At 40.5% G+C, this 27,675-nt stretch overlaps 1 protein-coding gene across 1 annotated transcript in view; it reads left to right on the plus strand.

Moving 5' to 3' along the window:
* The first annotated feature begins 6,948 nt into the window (after positions 1–6,948).
* Positions 6,949–27,675, plus strand: part of FAM135B (family with sequence similarity 135 member B) — a 253,776-nt gene continuing 233,049 nt past the window's right edge. Inside the window, exon 1 of the mRNA XM_048938962.1 lies at positions 6,949–7,000. The gene's annotated coding sequence lies outside the window, so the exon portion shown is untranslated. The remainder of the gene's footprint in view (positions 7,001–27,675) is intronic.

Consider the following 27,675-nt stretch of genomic DNA (forward strand, 5'->3'; position numbering starts at 1 on the left):
GGTGCTTATGTCTTCTTTCTAACGCATAAAGATGAAAGCATCAAAGGGAGTAAACTGGGAGCAATATGGCCAGGTTAGCAGCAGCCTGGTAATCAGAAGAATAACCAGAGAAAAAAGATCAGTAACCAATGAGTAGAAAGGAGGTGAGCTAAGGAGAGGGTTTTCACTGTCTGCAGAGACTAAGCCATGACTATTTTTGTACCCCGAAGTATAGGAAATGTCAGGGAAAATTTTGGCTAGGAATAACTAGTAAGCATGAATCACCCAAGTGAATTTTCCCAGGATTTGCAGACAAACATTATTGCAGGGAAAAGAAAAAGGGGAGGGAAAAAAAAAAAAATCAGGGCCAGAACCTTCTCACAAGAAGACAGCAGTATTTCTTCAGTATTTGAGTTCAGTGACTGAAATCTTCCAAAATAGAGGAAATGCCGCTTGGGAGAGGGTTTTTCTGCTGTTGTTTTTTTTATTTTCATGAAGAACTTATACAGAAGGAAGAAATTCCTAACCTGGTTAAAATTAGAAAGCTAGGTAGGTAAAGTATCAGTCAGCTGATAAATCAGTGCAGTTCTGGGACAGAGGTGGGATGGAAATAATCATTGGGGAAACATAATATCATGAGTCCAGCTAGAATAACTCTGACAAATATGTATTAAACAGGCTTGCAAGAAAAAATCTTGACAGAGCATAACCTCTAACACCATATCCATTCCTGGTGCATAGCTGAGAAGTTACCTTCATTCTCATTTTCACAGGACAATCGCATGGAATAATTAGCTAGCCAGTAAAGACCATAACAAATAGAAAGCAGCACAAGCTGCTCTTAATTAGAGTGACTAGGAATGACAGAATGATCTCATTCTTCTCAGTTGCAAGTCAGTTAGTACAGCAACCAATTTTTGTTAAAACTGCATGGCTTGAAATTAATTACATAGGTACAGAAACCATCTCTGAAAGCCCAGTGATGAGCAGGGGGACAAAGAGATACAAGGACCTTGGGAAGTAAGCATTACCAAGTGCTTATTTTTGTATGGGGTGCCCATTAAGTATCTCCTTGACTGTATTATTGTGGAGGCACTGAAATTTTAGGGGCAGTTTCCTCAGACTTTCATCTCTCTCAAATTATTCAAGAATAGAAACACCTGTCTTGAAAGTCCTGATTAGCTCATGTCTCTATCCAGGCAAAAATCTCTAGTGGTGGTGGGTTGTTATTTTTTTTCTGTTAGCGATTGAAAGGTTTCAAGCACCTCTTTCAAGAGCTGTCCTTGAGAAGGGCACAGAAGGAGCAATTCTGGGAACTTTTCATCCAGTGGATCAGTAGTTAAGGCAATTGTGGATATATGGGAGGCATAACTATATCATTTGCCAAAGGAAATACAGAATTGTGCTCCCAATTTAAGTAAAAAACCTTAAAAACTGGATTTGAGGATGTTCGCAAAAGCGTCCTTTTACTAAGTTATTGAGTTATTGAAGTGGTTCCATTTTGCTTTAAGTAATGATATGTTTTCAGGTCAAAAATGAGAGAGTGTAATTGTTTGGATTACTGGCAAATCTCATATTCTAAGTAAGAAAGGAAAGATTTTGTTTCAGTCTTTGGTTCTCTGAATACCTAAAAGAGGAAACAAAAAAATAATGAAATGCAGGAGGGGAAGGAAATGAGTTTGATATCATCACTAGATCCACAGAATCTCTTGTGGATTCTGAACCCTTAACTAGTCAGATCTCAAAGTGAAGTGTGTTACTTTGTCACATAATCACTAATGTTGCAGAAGATCACAAAGATCATCTAGTTCAACCATCAGCCCATGTTTTCTCAGTGACACATCTACCTTTTTCACAAAAACCTCCAGGAATGGCAGCTTCACCTCTTCCCTGGGTAGCTCTAAGGGAATAGCTATTAGTACTTAAAGGATCAAATCCCTTTGGGAATACCGAAGGGAGAAGTGCCAACGCCTGAAGACTGGCAAAAAAGTGAACCAGGATGAACTCTTGCAATAAAAGAGATTTCTGGAAAATGTGGGTGAATGAGCTTAAAAAGAGTTCCTGTATAATTACAGATGTGATTAGGCATCAGGCAGATGATCATGAATCACATCTCTGATCTACACTGAGGTCCCTAGCACAGACCCACAAAGCAGTCAATGGATGTAAAAGGTCTACTTTTCTCTGTGGGTCAGAGGGCACAGTTTGGCAATAGGTGGGGGCATGCTGATATACTTCAGATTTGAAGTATTTATTTCCTCTAAAACCAAAGCATCGAAAATATCTGAGCTATCTCTGCAAATTACTTGCAAGTTAGATACTGATTTAAATGGGTTAATCAACTGAACATTTTAAAGTAAATCAATCAGTGAGATAAAGTCATGTATTGTTTGAAAGTTATTCTTAGGTGTGTGTGTGAGGAGTCTGCCATTTCAACTGCTGCAGTGTGACACGCTGCACTCTCCTGTGTTGCTATGGCATTAATATACAAGGGCTGTTCTGAAAGTAATGCCTCATATCTTTCTGTGCTGGTCCATGATATCAGAGACCAATGTTGGTGGAATGGCAGCAGAGGCTGAACTTCTCACCATTGTTCTGTTACACATTATTGCTATGTGACAGATGGCAGCAGAGGGGCAGTCTGACAGAATGGTGTCTGACATGGGAGTGCACATGAAGCAAAGGTGTGTTACTGAACTCCTCCATGCGGAAACAACGTCACCTATTGATACTCATCAGTGATTGCTGAATGTTTATAGAGACTGAAGATTGGATGTGAGGTGGTGGTGGTGTGTTTCAGCAGCGGTGACAGTGACTGGAGCAGCTCCACTGGTGCAGACTTCTGCATGCAGGCTCTTATTCATCACTGACAAAAATACATAGCTTAATGGTGGTGTGTATAACCTATGAATACACAGATATTATAATTAAGAAATATACAGGAAAGCTAGGCTAAGTAAGATTATTGCAACAGGAAGATAATAAATGGAAAACACTTACCAATGTTGTAGGCTCACAATGTTCTCCACCTCTAGGAGAGGTGGAGGCAGGCTCCACTCCTTCCAGTAGCACAGGTGAATTACCTTCACCTGTGCTTCTGTGGCTGACTCACTGCTTGCCTCAGGTGGTCAATCGGGTTCAGGCCATGATTCAGCACTTCCCATACATGGTGTCTATTTTGAAAAATAGTGTTTTTTAGCTGAGAATTTTCTCTATCAAATAGTGTTGATGTGTTCTTAGTATTGGTTGTACAGTTTCCATGGAAAGAAATAGGAAGCATTACTTTTGGAGAGACTGACATATGCTTTTCTCTCTCTGTTGCTTGTTTCTGTCACGAATGCAACCCCCCTGACATGCAGAAGGCCTGGCCAAAATGCAACAAAACTAACCAACCAGAGCTGCCAACAAAACATGCAACTTGAAAACAGCTTGGTCTTTAATAGTTATTAGAATATCAGTCAATTTTAAATGTAAAAACTGAAGTTTGCTCTATATGTATTTGTGCATGTTGCATGATTTCCTAATTGTTGCAATAACCTAGCTATATAAATTTGTTCTCCTAAAAAGAGCAAAAAAGGCTTCTCTATCTTTAGGTGTGCAATTGATTTGTCATCATACTGGGGTTACCTGAGCTAATTATCATCCTAAGCAGTCAAATGAAAAGGGAGAAGGCTCATTTTGTCATACCTAGAAGCATTTTTCTTCTTGCCTGAATCATGCTGGCAGAGCAACATGATCAAGGTAAGCTTTGCAATACCTGTGCTGTAATTGTTTGGAAAAGATACTGAAACCCTGGGGGAAGCACCTTGTGTATTACTTTTTCCTCTGCCCTAAATTCACTTCAATTTGTTTCAAAGGATTATTGATCTGAATGCTAAAGTCATTAGCCTTGGCACTTAACTGAGGATAGGAGTAACTTCATTTAGGTTAGCATCTCCAGGTCAAAAGCACATGTGAGATGGAAATAATTTTTGGAGTTCCTGCAAGCGGATCCAGTAAGAGACAATATATCTACCTGAACTCCCTGGTTCTTACGTGTCACGTTTTATTTCCATATACAGTTATCTCCCTGTTGTAGGCTACTCTTTTTTTTTTTTTTTTTCATTTTTTATTTTTTTAATATCAAGTCAGTAGCGGTATCAGAGAGAGCAATGGGAGATAATTGGATATAATTTATTTTCCACCCTGTACCTTGGCCTATCAATGGTTGTATAGAATTGCTCAGGAAGATGTTTTTAGGTAATATGTGTTAATGTATCTTCCAGAACTAATGCTTCCCACCACAACAGGGGAGGAAGACTATTTCTGGGCAGAATGTCACCATGGTATAGGATTCAGAAATGTCAATTGGCCCTAAAGCAGCAGAGGTCTAACCTCACTCATTTGAATCCATAGGGTAAGATCAATGGGTTGGAATTAACAATTGGAAGATGTGAGTAATCTTCTCTTAAGCTGGAACTCATCCAGAGCCCTTAATATTTGGAGATTCTCTGAAGTCTTACAGATTGAGATTTAACATCCTTTCTCAATGTTTTGTGAGGGTGAATTATTTTAATTAAAAAATTTAATCATCAGTAAAAATAACTGCAAGTATTCCTGGTATTTATGTAGATGCTTTATCACATTTAGAATCCTGCTATTTTTCTTGGCCTCAGCCCCATCCTTTGGCAATTAATTCCAGTTTAATCACATGGTGAGTTAGAAATGACATCCTTTGATCTGCCTTTCATTCCTCACCTCTTAATTTCCTTGAACATCTATTTGGACTCATGAGACAGAATCTTCTCCGGAGCATTCATTATCTTATATTCTTTACCACATCCCCTCCTAGCCATCTGCTTTCTAAAACACATAATTGCAGCCTTCGCTAGGTTAGAATTTGGAATAGTTTACCAAGTGCTTTATAAAAGGGATCATTCACACTTAGATCTTCCACTCTCTGCTCCATGAACATCAGTTCGTGATATGCTACGTTCAATAATGAGATACTACTGATATTTTAATGCTACTTTACCTTGTATTTCTGGCTCCTCAGCATTATCTTGTATATCATTTCTGAGAGAGTAACATCAACACTGAGATTCTCCACCGGGTCAGATGTCAACTCTCACTGCTCCATTCATCTTACCTAATCTGCTCCCTATTTGTTCTGCTTCAGATTTCTCAAGTGTGGCCGCAACTGACACAGACCTCCATTTCATATCAGTGTACCTAGCTTTCAGAAAACAAAACAAAATCTTAACTAGATAAAAGCCGTGAACACCAGCCAGCAGTGTGCCCAACTAGCCAAGAAGGCTGAGAGCACAGTGGCCTCCATAAGAAATAGTGTGGCAGCAAATCTGCGGAGGTATTTTCTCCTTGCATGTGGCACTTGTGGGATCACATCTTGAATATTGTGTTTACTTTTGGGCCTTATTAAAAGGATATGGAGTTTCTACCTTTGAAGACATAAATAACTGCCTATATGAACACACTTGGAAGAACGGTGGCATCTCAGAGGGAAGTAAGATGTACAACCTAAATGACAATGCTCTTTGGCAAAGAAATGCTGGAGGTTAGGAGGATTTGCTGTTGTTGCCTTTTAACCAGTAAAAGGCCTCATTGATAAAGCTCTCTGACGTGAGCGAGGAGGAGAACAACAAGGAAGAAATGAAAACCTGCAGGAAGGTATAAAAGAATGGGTTCATCTTGGAAGTCTGTCCTTCTGCATCTGGAAAGAGAAAAAAATAAATAAACCCAAACAAATCTGCTTCTATGTGATTAAAGCTGTAAAGGTAGGGCAGGCATAAAAGGGATGGTATGCAAACATTTGGAAATTTTTCCACAAGTGAAAACAGAAACAAGAGGTAAAGGTTAAAAAAAAAAAAAAGTATGAAATGTGATCTTTCGGAAACATGATCTGTTCTCACAGCCAGGAGCTGAAAAGCTCAGCACCTGAGATCAAATAGGCAGGAGAAACACAGCCAATGGCAAGTCCTTATCTGTGGTTGCCATAGAATTATATGCATAGAGGGCAAGAGGGTGCATCAGGAAAAGTTTCACTGCACAGCACCAAGTAGCTGATACAACTGGTGTTTGCACATCACCTCATTAACACCAGCACGTCAAGTGCTGCCTTGTTTCAGGGCTGGAGATGCAGTCCTGCCACCATGGTGCTATTTTTGTCCATAAATAGACGATTTCTGAGTTAGAAATGACTTCATCTGGCAAAAAGCAGCACTTTGCTTTTAGGAGAGGCAGCAGGTTGCTCTCTATTCTGTTTACAGGTGCAACAAGCAAGCCTCATGCTTATTTTATTCTCAGTATGGTTATGTGGTACAAGTGAAAATGTACAAAATATGATTGCAAGGAAAAGCCCTGATTTTTATTATTTATTTTATTCCAGAGGACTTAATTACTTCTACTCCAGCTGCCTTTGGTTTTTAGACTCAGTTTCTCAGACATGAGGCCTGAAATACCAACAGAAAACAAAATAGCTCTGTTCCAGGGGAAAAAACAAACAAACAAAAACATGTAAGAAAAACGTGGAATGAACATAGTAATTGAATACTATTTTTCCTGCTTTAACTCAGGCTGACAGCCACTGTGGTCAGATGTATGTTATAGCAAAACCTCATTATTGCAGTATGTTGTTCTCTGCATCCTTGAATAAAATTTTATTCGGCTATTATCCCAATCACTCTGCTGTTGCAAACACTGCCACGTTAAATGTCTATATCTCTAAGGAATTTCTGCTCATGAGAACACGTTTGCATTCAGAAGAAGAAACAAAACTAACCTTTAATACTATACATACAAACTCTACGCTTTAGCATCAGCTGTCACTTGCAGAAAGCTCATGTAATGCTGTCAGTGATGCTGTGGGTGTAGATGAATGTGTGTTCATATGTTTGGGATCTCAGTCCTTCCCACCACTTAACATAATTTAAACTGTGGTAGAGCTTCTCCTATAAACACCCTCCCTATTAAGGTGTAGATCTTTAAGAAGCTACAGTTCAGAGGAGAGAGCTTGCTGAAGCGGGTAAGTTATTTGCGCTAAGAAAGAATAAAGATGAAAAAAAGCAGACTTGGTAAGAAAGAGAATGTTATTTTGCATTGAAATAGGATAATGATGTGCAGTAAACATTGGAAACAAATGTTACAGATAAATGTTATTCTCTTTACAAAGAGAGACTTGAAACCTCCTGGCTGTCAGTCAGTCTTGAGGTTAGTTCATAATTGTGTGAGAATTCGGTTGTTTTCTTCCTGTGATTGAGATGCATTGAGTACTCCTTTTTGAAGGAAGTGTCAAGATAATCTGTCAAAGACCAACTGTAAAGAAAGTGAGATACCAGAACTTCATTAGTAGTTTTGTCTTCCCTGTGGTGATTACATTCTCTTCTCGCTATCGTATTGTTTTAGTTATCAGGTTGAGGCAAAAGTGTAGTTGTATTTATTTATGTATATTTTTAATATATTTTATTTATTTAGTTGTTATTTAGTGATAAAATAGAGCAAATCCAAGTTGCATGGAGTTTCAAAAAATTATTTCTGCTGCGACGCGTGTGGAAATTTGGATGCTAGCTTCAAAGCTTTCCTTGAGAATCTTGGTATATTAGTACCTATAATGATGGATGATATAGTAAAAGCTGCATTGAAACTAATTATCCAAACAAAATTAAAAGAGTAATCTGTTTGTTTATTTGCTGATCCCCAGCTTGGCTTTTCAGCTCAGTGGCTTGTGCAAAGTTTTCCTGTAAGTTATGAGATTGTACACAGATGTATTAAGCTAATTGTAGAAATGATGTTAAGCTTTCTAACAGACTATTCTATTTTGTTATTTTCTTCCTGGGTTAAAACAAAAAGGAAACAGAAATCCCACCACTCTATAGCAACAGCTTCAAGAGCAGCAGCAATTTTCGTAGTGGTATTGATTTTAAGAGGTGTGTCTTTTGTACTCAGGATTTGCTGGTTTGGATCAGTTAACAGATTTAGCTGTACAGATGAATTTGACTGTTAGGCATATAAAAACGAGGGAAAAAAATGGGGAAAAAAAAAGGGTTGAGAGCAAGCTGAAAGTAGAAGATCTAAGATGGTCAGAACAGGAGGGGAGATCTATTTAGGAACCTGTAGGTCACAGGGGATTTTGTACCTTCAAAATGTATCTACAGTGTACGATTAAGTCACACTGCAAAAAATTTAAGGGAACACCATTCAGACCAGGTAAAATGGAACTAAGTGAGTTATTCACAGCCTCAGTGTGTTTACTGAGTACCACCAAAGGGTGTTGAAAGAGAGGAAGTCCTTCAAGCAGAGGACTGGGTGTCAACATGCTGAAGGGGAGGTAAGTAATAAAGGCACAAGGGAGCTCTAAGCATTAAGCTGTGGGTGTACTGGTTTCTTAACATGTAGCTTATTTGAATTTGCTGGAATGATGTTTGGAAAACCATGAGGCATACCTTGAAATAAAGGCAGAAGCATATTCTTAGAATCACTAAGTTTGAAAAAGACCATTAAGACCATCTAGTCCAACTGTCAACCAATCACTGCCACAAACCACATCCCTCAGTGCCACACATCTACCCTCCTCTTGAAAAAAATCCAGAAGGGACAAACATTGCATACAGGTACTTTGTTTATTGCACAGGACAGTAGTCTTGGCAGAGCTTACAAAGTAAAAGGATGTGGGCACAGCCGTGGGTGGCATCCACAACAGAACATTGAAATACCATATTTTATTGTAGAGGGCTGTTCCACAAGCAAGAGACTGGCTCTGGTCCCAGGGAAAGCAGATGCCTACCTTCCCTGGAGCAGAATGACTAAACTTCACATCCTGTTTGACTCGTGAAGTCTTGGCCAGAGATTTTGCATGCTATTTGTCTGGCTTGACTGGAGTGGTTCAGTCATTCTGGATGACCTCCTTTCTAACATGAACTCAGATAACTTTTTCCATAGTCTCTTAAATATGCAGTTGCCCTGACTTGGCAGGATATTGCATGCACCTCTTATCAGTGGCAATGCCAGACAAAACTCACTGTGGTTCAAACATAGGAAAATATAGTGTGTGAAAGGAGAAACTTCAAAGGAAATTTGCACTGTTGCGTGTTTTGAATGTTTACTAATGTTAAGTTCCCCTGAAATTAACAAAAAGATTAAAGTGCTAGTGAAGAAAGGTAGAAGGCTGTAGGTGTTTTCCTTTGGTATGTTCATTACTGAGGTAGGCTAGGGTGCTCCAGTAATTCTGATCTTTGCTTTGCTCTTCTTAACTCTCCTATGGAGTTCAGGCCTTCCCTAGAAGGTGCTCTGCTGTCTCTCCTGCTGATATTTATTTACAGGCTCATTAAGTAGTATTTTCCATAGTTTAATTAGGGACTTCTCAGCTCTGATAAAAGATTATATTAAGTCTTATATAATCCCTGCTTGGTTTATTTGTTTGTAGCCTAATTCTCCAGCCATGTTAGCATGATGAAAAATCTTTTAATACTTTGCTTCACCTGTTTTTCTCTGATGCTAGTGGAAACTAAATCTTTGCTGTGAACGGTCTTCATGCCAGAGAGATGCATCAAGGCCCTGCTTTTTTTCACTGGTGGGCTTAATTCAGACCTTGTGCAACTTTATGGTAACTCTGAAATCAGTGGAAAGGACCTTGAAGTTAGAAAACCTACCTACAAACAACTGGAAGAGAAGAAAGTTATCAGAAGTAGGCAACTTGAATTCATCAGGGGGAAGATCATGCTTGACCAACTTGATGGCCTTCTATGATGTCATCACAGGCTGGGTAGATGAGGGGAGAGCAGTGGATGTTGTGTATCTTGACTTTAGCAAGGTGTTTGATAGCATCACCCACAACATCATTGTTTTGAAATGTAGAAAGTGTGGGAGAGATGAGTGAATGGTGAGGTGGATGGAGAACTGTCTGACTCACAGGACTCACAGGTTGTCATCAGTAGCACATTCTAGTTGGAGGCCTGTAACTAGCTGTGTTTCCCAGGGGTCAGTGTTGGGTCTGGTCTTGTTCAACATCTTCATCAGTTATCTGGATGAAGGGGTAGAGTCCACCCTCAGCAAGTTTACTGATGATACAAAGCTGTGAGGAGTGGCTGACGCCCCTGAAGTCTCCCATTCAACAACACCTGGACAGAGTGGAGAGTTGGATAGGGAGGAACCTGATGAGTTTTAACAAGAACAAGTGTAGTCTTGCATGTGGGAAGGAATGACCACAAGCATTAGTACAGATTAGAGTATGACCTGCTGGAGGGGAGCTCTGTGGAGAAGCATCTGGGAATCTTGGTAGACAACAGGTAGGCTGTGAGCCAGCAGGGTGCCCTCATAGCCAAGAAGGCTAATGGTATTCTGAGGTGCATTAAAAGGAGTGTGGCCAGCAGGTGAAGGGAGGTGATCCTTTCCCTCTACTCTGCCCTGGTAAGACCTCATCTGGAGTACTGCGTCCAGTTCTGGGCTCCCCAGTACAAAAAACACAAGGATCTCTTGGAAACAGTCCAGCGGAGGGCCACGAAGATGGTGAAGGGCCTGGAGTATCTCCCCTATGAAGAAAGGCTAAGTGAACTGGGTCTGTTTTGCCTCGAGAAAAGAAGACTCAGAGGGGATCTGATCCAGGTCTATAAATATCTAAGGTGTTGGGGGCAGGGTGGTGAGGCCAGACTCTTTTCAGCAGTGCGTGGAGACAGAACAAGGGGAAACGGACATAAGCTGCAGCATAGGAAGTTCTGCACAAATGTGCACAAGAACTTCTTTACAGTGAGGGTGACAGAGCACTGGAACAGGCTGCCCAGGGAGGTGGTGGAGTCTCCTTCTCTGGAGATATTCAAGACCTGCCTGGACAGCTACTTATGCAACCTGGTGTAGGGAACCTGCTTTGGCAGGGGGGTTGGAGTCGGTGATCACTGGAGGTTCCCTTCCAACCCCTATGATTCTGTGATTCTGTGATTATGCTCTGGTTTCTGAGTTGTTCACGTGGAGCTGATAGATGTGACACAGGACTTGCAGGAGTCCTGATCTCTGCTGGAGTGCGAAAGACTGGAGCATCTGAGATGGCATCTTGCATCTCCATTTAGATGACTGAATGCCAAGATCGGTGACAGCCTGTATGATGTAAAATTATGTTCTCCTTTTTCCACAGGAAAATTTTCTAATAATCACAGAATTGTAGGGGTTGGAAGGGACCTCCAGAGATCATCGAGTCCAACCCCCCTGCCAAAGCAGGTTCCCTACAGCAGGTAGCACAGGTAGGCATCCAGGCAGGTCTTGAACGTCTCCAGAGAAGGAGACTCCACCACCTCCCTGGGCAGCCTGTTCCAGTGCTCCGTCACCCTCACTGTAAAGAAGTTCTTGCACACATTTGTGCGGAACTTCCTATGCTCCAGTTTCCAGCTGTTTCCCCTTGTCCTGTCTCCACTCACCAATGAAAAGAGTCCAGCCTCGCCATTCTGCCCCCCACACCTTAGATATTTATAGACCTGGATCAGGTCCCCTCTCAGTCTCCTTTTCTCAAGGCTGAACAGACCCAGTTCACTCAGCCTTTCCTCATAGGGGAGATGCTCCAGGCCCTTCACCATCTTCGTGGCCCTCCGCTGGACTGTTTCCAAGAGATCCCTGTCTTTTTTGTACTGGGGAGCCCAGAACTGGACGCAGTACTCCAGATGAGGTCTTACCAGGGCAGAGTAGAGGGGGAGGATCACCTCCTTTGGCCTGCTGGCCACGCTCTTTTTAATGCACCCCAGTAAGCCATTGGCCTTTTTGGCCACAAGGGCACACTGCTGGCTCATGGCCAACCTGTCGTCCACCAGGACACCCAGGTCCCTTTCCGCAGAGCTCCCCTCCAGCAGGTCATCCCCCAACCTGTACTGGTGCATGCAATTATTCCTCCCCAGATGCAAGACTCTACACTTGCTTTTGTTAAACCTCATCCGGTTTCTTTCTGCCCAGCTCTCCAGCCTATCCAGGTCTTGCTGAATGGCAACACAGCCTTCAGGCGTGTCAGCCAATCCTCCCAACTTCGTATCATCGGCAAACTTGCTGAGGGTGGCCATTATCCCGTCATCAAGGTCATTGATGAAGATGTTGAACAAGACCGGACCCAGCACAGACCCCTGAGGAACACCGCTAGTTATAGGCCTCCAACCGGACTCTGCACCACCAACAACGACCCTCTGTGCTCTGCCAGTCAGCCAGTTCTCAACCCACCTCACTGTCCACTCATCTATCCCACACTTCCTCAGCTTTGTTATAAGGACATCATGGGGGACAGTATCAAATGCCTTGCTGAAATCAAGGTAGACTACATCCACTGCTCTCCCCCTATCCACCCAGCCAGAGACAACATCATAGAAGGCTACCAGGTTGGTCAAGCACGACCTCCCCCTTGTGAACCCGTGCTGACTACTCCTGATAACCTCCTCCTCTTCCAGTTGTCTGGAGATGACATCCAGTACAAGCTGTTCCATCACCTTTCCAGGGACAGAGGTGAGGCTGACTGGCCTATAATTGCCTGGGTCTTCCTTCTTGCCTTTTATGAAGACCGGGGTGACGTTGGCTATCTTCCAGTCTTCAGGCACCTTCCCCGTCTTCCAAGACTTCTCAAAGATGACAGAAAGCGGTTCAGCAATCACCTCTGCCAGCTCCTTCAGCACCCGTGGATGAATCCCATCGGGTCCCATGGATTTCTGAACATTGATGTTGCCTAGGCGCTCCCGGACCACCTCTTCCCTGACAGAAGGGGGGTCTTCCATTCCCCAGATCCTCTCACTAATCTCCAGGGTCTCAGATTCCCGAGGGGGAGCTTTTCCACTGAAGACAGAAGCAAAGAAGGCATTCAGTATCTCCGCCTTCTCAGCATCCCCCGTTACCAGAACACCCCCGTCACTTAGCAGGGGAGCCACATTCTCCCTAGTCTTCCTTTTACTGTTAAAGTAATTGAAGAAACCTTTTTTATTATCCTTTATCCCCTTTGCCAAATTTAATTCCAGGCGGGATAAAGAATGTTGTATGTGAATTTGATAGCTTGAGTTTTGGATAGCACTGGGAGCAAGATGGTTTTGAAGTTTACTGTGGCTGTGCACTATTGTGTTGATTACCAACAGGAACAATTCTACCAGAAATGACAGAGTTTATTGAACTGATTGCTTTTAGCACTTCGACCGAAGGAAAATGTGTCGGATTTTTGTTATTTAATATTTCTGTGCATGTCTTTCTAATCAAAATTACAAGCAATGATATAAATAGGGAAGATCGTGTAAAAAATCCTCTTGTCTTGAATATCTGATATTGCTGAAAAAAATACGTAACAAAGGTGAGGGAAGCAGCTGAAATTCTGTTCCCTGCCTTCCCCAGGCACTGCACTTTCAGACGCTTTCTTGCATAAGCATCTTGTAACACAAGGCCAGGCTGTGTTGTCATGGAGACTTTCAGGGTACCTCATCATCTTGAAAGAAAGGACAAGTTTCGGAGTGGCTGTCATATTAATTTAGTCACAGAACCAGACTTCCCACTGGTCCTATCCCCTCAGACCTCATTTCTGTTTACACTAAATCTTTTTTATGCCATTTCAGAGCATAAGAGTGGTTGCACGTTCTTTTGTGAAGCTGTCTTCATGTCTATTGACAGGGCACATTGGAATAAATTAGTGTGAAGAGGGATTTATGGCATGACTGAGAAAAGCGTGCAGAAAGTCTTCAGTTTTATGAAGAAAGAAATTTGTGTTGCCATCACCAGATGTCTGGTTTACCATTTGCTAGGTGGTGTGGCAGTGAGCACAAGGTGCCTGAAGGAAATAAATCCAGTTTCTGTGTATGGACATCTGAGAGAAAACTCGAATAACTCCCTGGGATTACTCCAATTTTGGTATGGGGAAATTTTTCACGGAGATAGTGATAAGGTGGTGGCACATGCTGCACAGAGGTTATGGACGCTTCATCCCTGGAGCTGTTCAAGGCCAGGTTGGACAGGGCCCTGGGCAGACTGATATAGAGACTGATTCAGTGGTTGGCAGCCATGCCCACGGCAGGGGAGTTGGAATTCAATGATCTTTGAGATCTCATCCAACCCAAGCCGTTCTACGATTATTACCATGTACTGAGAGAACTGGAGCCCCAACTGACATGAGAAACACTAAATTTGAATTCTATGGATTCTAAGATTCCAGGATTTTTCTTTAGGTTTTTGTGAATCCTCACTTACTTCATCCTGCCACACTCTCAAGCATACTGAAACCTCCATGATCACAGAATCATAACATCATTTGAGTTGAAAGGGACCGTTAAAGACTGTCTAGTCCTGCAATGCACAGGGACATGCCCTGCAATGAACAGGGATGTGCACAGCTAGATCAGGTTGGACAAACTGTCTGAGTCCCTCACCACCCTTACTGTAAGAAACATTTTCCTTATATCCAATCTAAAGCTTCACTCCTTTAGTTTGAATCCATTTCCCCTTGTTTGATCACAACAGATCCTGTGAAATGTCTGTCCCTTCTTTCTTACAGTATCACTTTAGGAACTGAAAGGATGATGCTCTTGCTTCCATCAGTACTGCCTTTCCATTTCCCTTTTGCTTGAAAGCAAGATAACTATCTGATGCTGCTGGCATCAGACAAGTTGGATAAAACTTACAGGGATGCAGATTTTTGTTTGGGCACTTTTCCAGGAATTGTGTGTAGGAGGAGCTGATAGGTGACATCAAGCCTTCATAATGCTGTTTCAAACAGATGATGCAGAAAGAAAATGAACCTATGGTAGGCTAGGTTGTTGTGTCCAGTCTGCTCTCCCTCAGATTTATTTCATTTCTTCAGGATACAGAGATTATAAGAAACCTTTTTCAGGCTGATGTCCAGAAAGGACTGATTGTCCCTGTGTCTGCCTTATTTCTTTCTTACCCTCGTCAGATATAGGCAAATTAAAATGTCTTTGAGTGATTGTAATTTGTCACTGCAAATTCTTTTATCTTTCCAGGTCTATTAATGTTTCCAGGAGGACAGGGTTAAACTTTGGGTTTAACTGCTTGGTGAAAAATCTTTCTGCTTTCTCCTTTTGTATGGTATTTTCATCCATGGTAATGGATTAGGTAGAGGGGATGCCAGCAAAACTCTAACTGATTGCACAGAGAAAAGGTTCACAACACACAGGGCTCTCCCTTTCCATTCTTACCTCCTAGACTTCCTATCCAAACATCTCCCCAAATGCTTCAGTTCTCCATTTGATGACCCCAGACCTAGTGTCTTGCCCAGTAGGTGGCAATGGGAAGGACATCATTGGCACAGTAGCAGGATGGGACACTCCCTGTTGTTCCAGAGTAAATTATGTGGTAGTGCTTAGTACTGTCATGACACTGAGTCTCCATTCATGAAGACACTGCACTGAGTATGATGAGAGATATATAAGATATATAATATCTTATATATAGATATAAGATATATAATATCTTATATGCAGAGATATATAATATCTCTGCAACATATGTAGACCATGCTCAAATATGTGAGGTGTCACAGGCTTAAATGAAAGGCTGGGCACTGAGTTAATTTGAGTAGCTGGTGATTACTGCTTTTAGAGTAACACCCAAAGCTTTGCTAGACAGAGCTTCTGATGGAGATAAGGGCAGCTTTGCTGATAGGATGATGTTTTTGTCAGTTGTCCCTGTGGTTCCTTCTCCCAGTTTCATCAGGGTGCTGGATCCCTTGCAAATGCAGAGAGAAACATCATCCATAAGATATGGGCCTTGGAAGCCCCTACCCATCCTGAATCATTCACATCTGCAGAAGTTAGTTGATAATCTTGCAAGATTTTGACAGATTGCTTTCAAGTCTTCCACGACCCGGTATAGATAATCCCACACACAGTTCCCTGTGTCTGAAATGTACTCCAATATTTGTATACACAGAAACAGAGATCTAAACTGTTATAATAATTGCTTCTATAGAGCATCTTGACATTTCTTCTGGTCCCAACCTAAGTTAGTGGATACCAGACAATATATATTTCCTGAAAATTACTCCCAGAGAATGCTGTGTCCTGCTGAACAGCTCATACTACTCATCTTTACACCAACAATTAGCTTCAAGTGCAATGAAGTAGGAATGGAGCTAGCTGGTGCTCATTCTCACAAGCGAGTGGGTTGTACTCTGCAGCACAGAATTCTTGTATTGCTTCTCAACAGTAAACAAAGAGAAAGTAACTGTCTTCTCTCAGTAGTACCATGTGAAATATTTTCAGAAGTGGACATTTATTCTTTGTAGTTTTTTTAATGTGTGTTTGCTCCTGTGTATATAAATGTCTCCAGTGGAAAGCATTGCAGTTGCTGCAGTGCTGGGTGTTGACATATTTACTAAGGCAATGTTTTTCCCAAACCATTGTAATAATTAGAATCAGGTACACGGTGACACAAGAGAGCTAGCTATAGTTGCATTCTCAGTGTAGGATCCTACACAATATATTTGAGTCCTTCAGACATGATACTGTTGAAAAAGATATTTCACTTTGAATACTTTGAATTTCAATGGTGTTTTAGGTGCTTAGTCTCAAAAAGAAGCCTCTTGGTCTCTGAAAAGCTAAGCAGTGATAAATACTTGATGGTTATTTTAAGCAATCTTCTCTTATGTTCAGTATGTCACCATGAATCTTATTTAGAAATGCCAGCATAGACATTTGCAAAATATAGATGTGATGAAGCAGACTCCAAAGAAATGACAGAAAATCCAGTTCTTGGGGCTCTTTACCTGTCTCTTTTTGGTCTTCTCTAAATGCAGTATGTTAGCCAAATTGCTTAAGTGCACCCTACTAACGTAAGACTTGGTAGTTACAGAAGTAGAGATATTTTACAGCTTCAGCATTTCTCTATAACCACAGAAAAAACAGTCCTAAATATGCATCAAATTCTGCAGTAATTCTTTAAGAAATCTTTTGAATAGTGATTGATCAAAATATCTCAATTACATATGCAAACAGAATACTTGAAGAGATGGATTAAGTGGTTTAGTGAATTCCTTTCCCTTGCCTCAAATGGGTAGATATATGTCAGCTATATTTATCTGGCTCATCTTTCCTATCTGTCTTTTGTTTTTTATTGTTCCCTCTGCTCTTAATCCAGGCAAGACTTAAAGAGAGAAAAAAGGATAAATTAGAAAAAGAAGTAAGATACTTAAGCAGTCTGTATCAGGGTAGCAGTGTGGAAGGCACCTTAATATTCCTGAACACCTGACCATCATACACTACTGCATGGCTGGTTAGGTAGAAAAGCTGAGACAGAGGAATCAAGACCACTGCAATTAAGGGATTGCATCATAGGAGGAGTGCTTTTTTTTTTTTTGCTTTTTTTTTTTTTTAATCTAGCATTCAAATAATATTGAACTTATCAGTATCTGTACAGATCTTACTACTATTATGTATGTCCTACATTGTAGCAGCATGCATACGTGGCAGGGAAAATAATGCCAAATGTTGAAAGGTTGGATAACATAGCATGTGATGGAGAGATATCCTGTAGAGTATGATTAAAGCAGTCTGGCCTAAGCTCAGACTTGAAGAGAAGTTTGTTGAGCTCTAGGTAGGAGATGCTTTGACATCTACCAAACTTCCAGCTCTCACATCGTGTCAATGGAATACAGCAAACAAACCTAAAAATATCAACCAAAGATGTTTAGAAAATCTCTTTGAGCAGCCAAGTCCTGGGTTTCCACAAGACCACCTCAGGGAGAGAGTGGGCTACCAGAAATCTTTGAATCAGAAGAAAAGCAATAAGTTCAGGTAGGATTTTAGCAGCTATCTTTAGGCTGAATGCAGCCTATAGCTAAATCCTCAGATGAGTTTTGATTTCATTATCTAGTTGACTGAAACCTCCCTATAAAACATACATACAGTCTTAGTGCGAACTTCCTTGCTTTTATTTCCTCCATCCACCTGTCCAAGGATGTGTGTATCTCTGTAATATAGTGAGACAGTTGCTGGACCAGGAGATTATGGCAGCCCAGGGGAAGTCACAGAATTGCAAATAGTATGTCAGCTGCCAGCTATATGGCCAGCTTTGCTGGCTTATTTGGGTAAAGTTTTGACCTTGCTGCTCTGTTTCAGGACACCATTCTGAATACAAGAACAGAACAAACTTTAATTGTCAGTAGCCTCTTCAAAGAGATTAAGAATAATCTTATGCCTTTCTGACCACCTCTGAATGAAGCCAATGGCTACATTCTCCAAATTCTGTCACCTGAAGTCCTGGGAAAATTGCCATAACATGGTTTCACCTTCCTTTCTAGCTGTCAGCTCTATTGCTGCCCAGCATAATGCTGTCTCTCCATGGCTCTCCAAAGTCAGAGAGTCCCCAGGTAGAAGTGGCAATGACACTTCCAAATTGTGGTCGCCCTTCTTCCCCTAACCTAATGATCAATTTCTGTGTGTCTGTGCCTGCAAGTCACTTTAAATATCTGATGTCATTAAAAGCACTTACCTGCCAACCTTGGAGAGAATTCATAAATCTTAATTAAATGTTTGCAAAGTGTTCTGCCCTGCTGAGATGCAAGATGGTGCAGACAGCAAAATATTATTACAAATACCAAGTCTATCAAAATCTAGGAAAAAAGTCTGTAAAAAAAGCACTTAGTTTTGTCACTTTCTGTTGTAGTTTGCAACAGTGTAAATCTAACAGTTCCTATCTAAAGGCATGCTCTTGGTTGTTACAAGAAGCTGTTTCGTGCAAAGCTGTAAATTGTGAATGTAAGACAAACATACAGATAGAAGATAGAATTAATTCAGGTTGATTTCCTTTCTTCCCTCTCTTCTTTCCCTGGAATGCTTGCCTTGTTGAGATCAACATCTCCGTAAGCCACTTAACCCCACTCTTAAATCGAGGAGAGAAACGAGCTCTTTAGTTGTAATCCCCAAATCTGGTATAGGCTCTTTGGAGCAATGTAAATGGTGGCCTAGAGTGTAACTAGGAGAGAAGTTAGGGTTTTTTCTTGTATTTGTATATCTACACTGTATGCAGCTGTATAGTCTAGGAAATGTGGATCTTGTCATTCATGGGGCTATAGAAGGATTTGGGGAATGCACATAACTCCGATTGTCATGAGGAAATCCTGTATATGTTTATGATGGGTCTATGATTCTGTAATGTTAGACTCTATGATCCTCCTGAGTCTTTTCCAGCTCAGGATATCCAATGATTCTCAAGTGTCAGAAATTCTACAATAAATCTAAAATATCAAAGAACTGTAGAGACTGGAAGAGACCTTGAGGGATCAAGTCCAACCTTCCGGCAGGTTCCCTACAGTACGTTGCAAAATATCTCCAATTAATATCTCCAAATAATCCAATTAATCAGAATCACACAGAATCACAGAATGGCCCAGGTTGGAAGGGACCTCAAGGATCATGAATCTCCAACCCTCCTGTCACATGCAGGGCCACCAACCTCCCGATTTAATACTAGACCAGGCTGCCCAGGGCCCCATCCAACTTGGCCTTGAACACCTCCAGGGACAGGGCATCAAAACCTCTCTGGGCAGCCTGTTCCAGCACCTCACCACTCTCATAGTAAAGAACTTCCCCTGACATCCAACCTAAATCTTCCCTTCCTCAACTTAAAACCATTTCCCCTTGCGCTGCTGTTATCAACCCTTTCAAAGAGTTGATTCCCCTCCTGTTTGTAGGCTCCCTTTAGGTACTGAAAGGCTTCAGTGAGGTCACCCTGCAGCCTTCTTTTCTCCAGGCTGAACAAGCCCAGTTCCCTCAGCCTGTCTTCATAGGGGAGGTGCTCCAGTCCCCTGATCATCTTCGTGGCTCTCCTCTGGACCCTCTCCAAAGCTCTCTGTCTTGTACTGGGGGCCTGGACACAGTTCTCCATATGGGGCCTCATGAGGGCAGAGTAGAGAGGGACAATCACCTCCCTCCCTGCTGGCCACCCCTTTTCTGATGGAGCCCAGGATACCATTGGCTTTTCAAGCTGCAAGAGCACACAACTGGCTCATGTTAAACTTTTCATCCATCAGGACCCCAAGGTCCTTCTCTGCAGGGCTGCTCTCAAGGTCCGCTCCTTCCAGTCTATATAAATGTCTGGAATTACATTGAAATCCAATGCATGCTGAGACCCTGAAACTAGCCTGATTTTACCTATAAGTCTGAAAGTGGCTTTCACAGAAATTGTCCCTCAGGTCATGGAGTGGGAGGTTAGTATGATGCTCAGACCATGCTTTTACTGGAGCTGGGAGACATCCAGTGTATATCTTGTCAGCAAATTTGTTCAGTTTGATAATAGTGAGGCTTACAGTTCTGCTCATTCATTCACGTTTCATGTTGTTACTTGTTTTGCATTTGATATCTTTTGATGGGTGAAGAAAATGGTGCTTACATATCACTAAGTGGTAGACATAAAGAAAATCTGTTAAGCTTGTCCCTAGTGTCACTGGAGGGGAGTGGCAAAAGAAGATAATATGAATCATAAAAGGAGAAAATTAAATTCCTATCTCCTTCTGTAACACCTGTGGGCATTTTTTTTTTTTCTTTTAACTAAAGCAGAATTACAGCCAATGAAAAAGCTCTAGATATTACTGTGACTCCTGTTTTTATTAGCACCAGTCTGAAATTAGTGCCATATGCAGTATTTACCTTGTTGCTATTTAAGTACAGTTTAGAAAAACATAATGCAGCATCAATGCAGATAAACCAAGAGTCACTCAAGAATATGTCTTTTGATTGGGACTCAAAATTTGTTTTAGTCTTCAAAATTTTCATGGTATAGAAGCCAACTTATATTACTTGGAAGGAATTAACCGAAACATCAGTGAATAAAATACTTTCATTTTCATCTCCAGCAAACAAATGCCAGCAGTGGAGAAAGTGACAGTGGTGTGGCAAGAATAGAGTGGTTGGAACAGTGGTGGGAAGAGGGAAACAAAGTGCCCAGATGTTGGTGTCTGTTGGAAGGAAGTGGATGTGCGCCAATTGGCAAAGACAGCAAAGCGTTAACATCTGAAGTGCAGGCAGTGATCAGTGATGTTGCAGTTCCTGTTGTCCAGCACAACCTGCGTGAGGGAGACTTTGTTTTAATGGGGAAGCTTCCTGAAGTTTTCTGAAAACTGAGTCGGTTAGATTAATTTTGATTATATTTAATTAGAACTTCAAAACTATCTGCTCTCCTTGGCTCCATCAGTATTAAACATTTTTATTGGACAGTAAAGCTACAAGAGCAATTAATATATGCAGTAATATAGGAGCTGTAAATATTTTCAGCACAGTTAAATTATCTTAAATAGCACTTAAAGAACTGCTCTTTGTCATTCGAAGAAAAATATTCTGATTCCTCAGAGTATGTGTTAAAATTATTTAAGTTTTTTGAAGCATTTATAGTCACGGTGATTTGCCCTTCCAACCTGGTCTCAATTTCCCTCTTTCTTCACTAATCCAGTGTACCAATCACCAAGGTAAGAAAACTTGTAGATAGCTTCCTCCTTGCTGACTTTCTCTTCCTGTCTTACTGCATCTGTTGATGATGAAATGACAGCTATGCTGTGTATCCTCAGAGAACCTCTCACCTCCTTGGCTCAGCCAGGCACTCCACAATTAAGATCAACCCAAACCTCTTTAAGTCGTGCACAGTGAAGTTACTTAAGTGAATTGTTGGTGCACAAAAGTAAGTCCTTCCCATGCCTCTCCCTTGTTCCCTGCTGATTTTTGGTCTCACAGTCCTGCTTCAGGGGAAAGAGGAGCTTTAATTGTCGTGTTTAGAGAGTGTAGAACCGGTCTGGAGTGAAACCCGCTGTGCAAAAGATAGGAATTGGGATGGACAATTGTGTCTATTTGTGGAAGTCATTTTTTGCAAGAGTTGCTCTGAAAGAAATGCCTCCTATTTGATTGTTTGCCCAGAACATCAAAGGTGGATGACGGTGGTATGGCAGTAGAGGTTGAACTTTCCCACCAATATGCCATTACATGTTGTTTCTGTGAGAGATGGTAGCAGAGGGGCAGCTGACAGAATGGCATTTGACATGGAAGTGTGTATGAAGCAGAGGTGTGGAAATGAGTTCCTCCATGTGGAAAAAAAATGACACATGTTGGTATTCACCAGTGAACATTTATGGAGACCAAACAGAGGATGAGAGCACAGAGAGGCGTGTCTCAGTGGCGACAGTGGCAGTGAGTCCACCTTTGCTGGTGCAGATTTTTGTGAGAGCAGCATTCAGGCTTTTGCTCATCGCTAGCATAAGTGCACTGCTAATGGTGGTGCCTCTACTGAAAAATAGTGTTTTGTAGCTGAGAATTTGTTCTAACAAATTGTTGAAGTAGTTATGCTCTTTGTAATTTCCATGGAAATAAATAGGAGTTGTTATTTTTGGAACAATCTATGTAGAATAGTCAAAATAATGCCAGGGTTCTTTCAGGTCCAGAAATGGACAGAGGGAAGGTTAGATGTAGAAAGCAGCAAGGATAGTATCATGTCAGTATTTTCTCACAGCAGCAATCACTGCAGTTGAAAGGCTCAGCTATATGAGCATCCCACCATTTCTAGTGCTATGGAATCACTGTCCCTCTGTGGTCAGGTTTTCCATTTTTATTATGTGAAATTGCATCCAGAGGCAGAGAGTGACATGCCAGAGGGCATAAAGGAAGCCTACCACAGAGAAGAGTCAAAGACTCATTTTCTAAGTGCACTGGCTTTTGCGCACAGCACTGGACCATCATTCCATCCCTAACCTTTGAAGGTAGAAAACCACCATGAACATAAAAACAGAAAAGATTCAATGTGATCATTAAGCTGGTGTGCAGTCTTACAACTGAAATTCCTGTGTTGTCTTTTTCCTCTTGGCTTTGTATTTCTTTTGTTCACCCTCTTTTTATGTGCATTATTGCAAAGGAAATGCTGACAGTCACTGCTTCAGATGTGGGACTAGATCACAGCAGGATTATCTAAATTACCAAGGCAGAGTATATACAGTGTCAGTCCCCATCCTATTCGCATCCCAGAGACAGATGGCAATGAGAAATGAATTTTCTCATATTGTTAAAGCCTGTGTTTTTTTTTTACCTGTGAGAAGGATTTTTGCTTTGGTTCAAGAAAGGAACAGATTTTATAATTACAACAGAAAAGATGAATAGGCTCTACATCAAGGTGACTAATATGCTCTGCAACTTTGCTACAGCTTTTTTTTTTTTTTTTTTTTTTTAAACTAAAGCTGTCAAAAAAACTATTTCTTTGTGATGAGCCACGTAGATTATTATTCTCTCAACATGAACACATAATGACACAACCCCATGTTGGAGATGCTCTGTATCCCACACAGACTGGGAGGTCTTATGATATTGGGGTATGCTAGGCTGGTGCATAATCCATTTCTGAATTGGAGGTTCTAACTTATTATTAATTAATAACTAATCAATTATTAAGGTACTGTATGCTGCACAGCCAAGACTACATTTCACAAGTTCTTATCTCTAGACAAATCAGAGGATGTTGCAATAAAAGAGATAGAAAAGAACAACGCATATTATTATTATTTTGTATTTACATGATTTTCCCCTGCGAAGATTCTTCTTTGGCAATATAAGCTATATCGCATTCAAGCTTTTGGTGTGGATAAAGTAAAAATCCCTACTATTTATCTAGAGACAAATAACTACAGCTGAATTACATCAAAGGGGTCCCACAAATGAAAAACCATTTTCAGTTTTCTTAAAGGCAGAGAAAAATAAGTTTTTTTTTTTTGTTTTTTTTTTTGTTTTTTTTTTTTTCCTACTTTCAGATACAGTGTAATGAGTATTGTGTCCTTCTAAGTTGTATCCTAAGTGCAGTTGCTGCAACACAAGGATCTCCCAGCTATCTTCCTTCTGTTGTGGTCTGGATCTAAACCATTAACCACAACTTCCTCCATCAGCCAATGAAGGTTTTTCTTCCTCAGACAAAGGGAAACAAACAAACAAACAACCCAAAGCTTTCCTCTTCCCACATAAATCTGGATTTGAGTCCTGAATGACTGACAAAGGGCTATTATGTCTTCCTAGCCCTTCTGGTTTCTTTTTTTTTTTTCTTTAATTTTTTTTTTTTTTTTTTAAAGCCACTCTGAAGCATGCCCCATGTGATTCACGGGAATTTAATCAGACATAATAAATGACCAAGTGCAATCTCCATCTTTTTAGCTAATTTGTTTCATTAACGTATTAGTTAATTATTGGCTTTTCTTTTACTGTACATCATATTGATTATGCATTAGATCTTCAGAGCACTAATGGAACTGTGGGTACTGTTTTCCATTATTGAGATATTTCCTATAAAACACAGTCTGGAACAGATTAGATAGCTGTGTGGAAGTACTATTAAGGTCAAGCTACTTAAAAGCACTATTAAGTCATATTTTCTTTAATAAAATTAAAATAAAAGTCTTCCCACCCCACCTCCCTTTAAATAGAAGTAAAGCTTGTACTGGCGCCTTTACCACAGTGATGAGTTTCACACAGACTGATTACCTTATGGTAATTTATTCATATAACCGTATGCAAATGAAAGGTTTTAGCTTTTCCTTGCTTTTTTTTTTTTTTTTTCCCATTATAAATCAACAGTAATTCATTGCTTTTTAAATGAAATTTGAGGTGCCTTCTGCATAGTACAGCCTCAATAAGTGTGGTGATCATTATTATGAAGTTGTTGAGAACTTCCATCTCAGTTGACCCCAGGTCAGGTGGCTATAGATGCATGTACTCACTTTGAGAGCCATTCCCCTGCTTTATGCTTTCAGAATATTTCTAGTATGTGGCAAATCCTGTCTGTACTCAACTGTCACATTGCTGTGATTATGTAGATCTATGTAGATCACTGGTGGGTAATGATTGAGCTTACTGTTCTGTCCCAGTTCCACAGATTAGATTTGCCAAGCTCCAAAGGTAGACAGCCTAGAACTTACTTTGATGGACACCTGATACACTTACATGCAAAATGCATTTCATTCTTAAGCTTCACAGTTTTATACACTGTTACATTCGTTTTTTTTTTTTAATTTTCACATCTTTTCAAATCACTGAATGTTGGCACCATTGAAATGCATAGTTTAGCTTCATTTAACAGTTGTTGTACTGAAATTCGAAGACATTTCACTGTAATGCCATTACCTACTTGCCATTTTCTTTTTTTTTTTTTTTTATTTCACAACATTCATTATTTTTCTTAAGTTACAAGACTGCAGAAACAGAGGTATGAAGACAATACCTGTTTTTGATATAGCATATTTAATCCTTATCACTGCAGAAAATCTTTTAAATATAATCCCTAAAAGATGAATAGAGATAGGAAAAGATTCTGGAATAATTTAACTCCATGTATTTTTAATATTTCAGATGAATAATTCTAAAGTGAAACTATTTCTTTGTAGCTTCTTTCATGTATGTTGTTCCAAAAGTAATGCCTTCTATTTATTTCCATGGAAACTACAGCAGATACAAAGAGCAGAACAACACTATTTGATAAAGAAGATTCTCAGCTACGAAACATTTTTTCTTTTTCCCCCCAACATATTACCTGTGTCAACATTAGCTGTGTATTTTTGCCAGTAATGAACAGGAGCCTGCATGCCACAATGCCAGACTCATAAAATCTGCACCAGCAGAGGTGACCCACTGTCACTGTCATAGAAACAACATGTAATGGCATACTGGTGGGAAGGCTCAACCACTACTGCCATACCGCCATCATCCGCCTTTGATATTGTAGGCTAACATAATCAGATAGGAGGCATTACTTCTGGAGCAGCCCTCATAGTGCCATCTGGTCAGGACTTGGCCTGTATCAGTACTGACTCCTTTGCATTTCTCTCTGTGTGTTTCATTACCTCTGACCATAGCTTGTCTCACATGCTTCTCTATGCTGCAAATAGCAAGCCCAGGCAGCCGTGGTTAGCTAAACACTGTGAGATGCAGATGCCCAGCAGCTGGCGTGTAAGGGGTGTAGTACAGGTTCCCATTATTTGCATTTAACCATGTCCCTGTACGTTATATCATTTATTTCCATATTCATTGCTTTTGGTTTTCTCATTTTTCTTTGAGCTGAATGCCTTGAAACCCCTTCCTGATGTAGGTGGAATTAAGGTAAAAAAAATGCTATTAAAATGCACTTTTTTCCCTTTAAGAATAAACATTTACTACAAGAGTTTATTATTATTTTTTTAAAGATGATCTTATGATAATTGCATATATCAAGCCTACCCTGAGAATATATAGGAAAGTAATAATAGCATAAATATATGCTTCTCTTCCGTGAGATCTGATCTGATTTCTGAAAGCATCACCTTTAGTTTGAGACTGCGCAGCAGGCAGACAGATATCAGAAGCAGTAAGGATTGCTCTTGCAGTTGTGAGATACTGGGTGCTGAGAGTGGAAAGATCAGAAGCATCACTGTTCTATCAAAGCAGATGGTGTTTTCATTGTCTTGTGAAAATGAAGCTGAACTCCTGTACCACTGCTTGAAGATACTATTTTACCTTCATTGTTCCTGAAAACCATCACATAAACTGAGAGGAAAGGATCACAATCATCCATTTTATAAAGCCTTTTGTATAAAACAGCAGGCACATAACATGTCTCAGCTGGCCCAGATGCAATCTTAAATATGGTGACCACCATACGTCTTACTAACCTATTTGACCTCGTTCAATGGCAGTTTAAATAACTTAAATATAGGAACATACTAAGGAAGAAGAATCTTCCTTGTTGCACTGAGTGAAAGGGTCTGAAATTTTCATGGATTAGCTCAGAATAGAAGATTGTCTTGTGTTGTTCCCTCTGGCCTTACCTTGGAAACAATAAATGTATGCTGTGGGAGATCTATGACCTTTGCTAAACTTTGTAAATCTTTCTTAGCTGTTGCTTGAGAGTAGCTACATGGCCATATTTGTTACTCTTGCACTTAGTTTCCCCTCAAAAAATAAAAAAGTTTGTTTTGCTATGAATTACATTTTTAGCAGAGCAGATTGCAGAATCCCGCTAATTACTGATGTAAAGGTTAAAACCACAGCCTTTGCTAATCCAAATGCACTAAACTTTAAAAGCATGTGAATGCTTGGGTGATATTTGGCTCTGCTGAGCACTGAGAACATGTACTTGGCAAAAGGCATTAGCTGGAGATGATTGTACCTGCAATAGGAGGCATCTCTACCTAAGTCAGAATGTTGTGAGTTCATGACCCCTAGTTAAGAAGAGGAGCTAGGAGTTACCCGAAAGTGCTACTTAGCCTCCCCTGCCTGGGCCTCGGATCAGAAGAACTTTGCTCTGCATGGAAATATGCACTACCTTATGCTTTACAGTGGTGGTAATGATTGGGGGGTTCATGTCTAATGTGGCTTCAGCTGCAGCCCAAAAATTGCTGAACAATCTGAACCTGAGAACAGATGCTTCCAAACAGAACTGGCCCTTAAAAATGATAAAGTGCATTTCCCGAATAAGGTAAAATATGAAATGCAATAAAAATGAAATAGCTCTATATACATATATATTTAATTGACACTAGTATGGACTGAGGGTAGAATTCAGAGCTGAACATTGTGATTTAAACACATCCCTGTTTTGTGTTCCCTCTGCTCTAGAGTCTGTTTCTACCTTAACCAGCAAAAAATATTGAACTGTTATTTGTTTCTTTTGCTGGAATTACCTTTCTTAATTTATTTCTAACCAATTGGTGCCAGTTGTTTTCCCTCTGTAAGTATTGTGTGAGGCAATAAATATCTGCCACGCAGC

Source organism: Lagopus muta, chromosome 3 (genome assembly GCF_023343835.1).
Source record: "Lagopus muta isolate bLagMut1 chromosome 3, bLagMut1 primary, whole genome shotgun sequence".
Lineage (NCBI taxonomy): Eukaryota > Metazoa > Chordata > Aves > Galliformes > Phasianidae > Lagopus > Lagopus muta.